Source organism: Chaetura pelagica, unplaced genomic scaffold, assembly GCF_000747805.2.
Source record: "Chaetura pelagica isolate M959 unplaced genomic scaffold, ChaPel_1.0 scaffold425, whole genome shotgun sequence".
NCBI lineage: Eukaryota > Metazoa > Chordata > Aves > Apodiformes > Apodidae > Chaetura > Chaetura pelagica.
In genome coordinates this window covers 4,189,214-4,191,172 of record NW_009953205.1, presented here as the reverse complement: position 1 = coordinate 4,191,172, position 1,959 = coordinate 4,189,214, and the positions used below count along the sequence as shown (strand labels likewise).

Here is a 1,959-nt window from a genome sequence, read left to right as displayed (position 1 = left end):
GGAAAGAAACAAAAGATCACTCAATACCACTTAAGTAACTTGTAAGAACAGTTTGTCTGCTGTTCCGTGCCCTCTTTCTTTTTGCTTATTATATGAATTAAGATCAGATGTTCTCTAGAATTCTCAAGAGATACCAGTGCCGCATGAAAATTGTAACCTTTTCTTTAAGCCATAATTAGCTGCCAAAAAAAGCATGTGTTGTGATACAAAGTGTGCAAGACGAAAGTTAAAATTACATTATTTCCACTTAAAAATATTGATAATAGTAAAGTCTAAAAGTCCTCCTGTAAGTTTTATTTCTAATTAAGTTAGATTAAACTTTGGCACATATTACTGCTTATAATTTCTGTACTCCTTGACTGAATGGATGATGGCCTTTCCTCTCAACAAAGAGGAAATATACAGCAAGTCACACTACTCATGTTCCTGCTCATACTATTTAAGTTCCTGCTTAATTCGAAACACATTCTGTTTTTTTCCCCAATCTGTAATGCCTGAGAAACAAGCTCCTTATATCGAAGTCTGCTCTCTTATCTAATTTGTGTGAGTAGAATCTCACAGTCCAGCTCTTAATCTCCAGCATGCTTTTGGGTGTCTTGGTTGTGCTTAGAATCATAGAATTGTTTTGTTTGAAAAAGACCTCTAAGGTCATGAGGTCCAACCATCAACCCAGCACACAGCCAAATCCACCCCTAAACCATGTCCCAAAGTACCTTGCTATTAATGATTGCTGTGTAGTTGCTGTCTCTGCTCTTGTTAATGTCCACATTAATCCTCTAAAATCTTCCTTAGCAGAACAAGCCTAGATCTCTTTTTGCAGCATTTTCCATTAAATATGATGCTGTTTAGGAAACAATTTGGTCAATCACAGTAAGCAATTCAAGCACCATCCTTCATGATAGATCTTACCTGAGTTGTCATAGTGTCTTCTCCTTTTGATTCCTTAAATATACGATAGCTGGGTCAGCAAAGAGCACTCCATTTGATTTTCTGAGGCTGAAGATTTGGGGAAGGGGGACCTAAGTACCAAAGCTAGCCCTTCTAACTTTGAAAACTTCCCATCTTGAACTTCTTCCTGTGCAGAATTACTAACCCAGTTTTCCTTACCCATTAGTGACTTGTTTTTAAAAGATCTCTTCCTGCCAGGAAATACAGAACACTGTCTCCTTGCTTTTTCTTTCTGACAGTTTTTCCTGCTGTTGTGATTTCTAGAAAAAAAAATCTCTGCTACTGTGATACCATATATCACTACCAATTAATTTGTCATACCTGAAGGCTTAGTGATATATTTAACTCAGTAACAGTCTCTTTACAAATAACCTCTCCAAGTTTTCATGGAGAATAAAATTTTTGCAATTTTTCTACCTCTTAGACTGGGCTCCAGGATATGATGCCATATATGTGTGTATCTCTCTTTCTCTTTCTCTCTCTCTCTATCTCTATCTATCTAACAGAGCACAGACTTCCACAGATACTCATTTTGACCTATTCATGTAGGTCACAAGATTGCAAGTAGCCTTTTTAGCATTGTTCTTTTAATGGTCCCAACAGCTCATACAATTTACAGGACTCTTCCTTAACATAGTAATTTAGATAGATTGGATTATTTCTGACATCTTCAAATGCTTCTTTGTGTTAATAAAGCAACCTTTTATTTCTATCACAGCTTGTCCTTTTTGGTTTTATTAACATTTTCTTGTCCTAGTCCAAGGACAGAGATGTACAGAGAATAAGCTGGAATTGTCATAACAGGCACAAGTTTTTGGCAGTTGTTTCATTGAGAAGTAATTTATGAGGCATTTTTTTCTTAATGCTTCATGTTAGTCCAATACAGCTGAACAGAAAAACAAACACTGCATTCTTGATCCTGGCAAAGAAGTAAGTTGACTAAATTTACAGGCCTCTTGTTTTCCTACACACCATCATAAACAACACTCCTACCTTCAGCAATCCTGCTGA

The 1,959-nt window shown here is 36.4% G+C and overlaps 1 protein-coding gene across 2 annotated transcripts in view; it reads left to right on the top strand.

Annotated features, from left to right (window-relative positions):
* The window catches only part of PHKB (phosphorylase kinase, beta), a 62,920-nt gene that overhangs the window by 55,754 nt on the left and 5,207 nt on the right, over nucleotides 1-1,959 (top strand). The window lies entirely within an intron of this gene.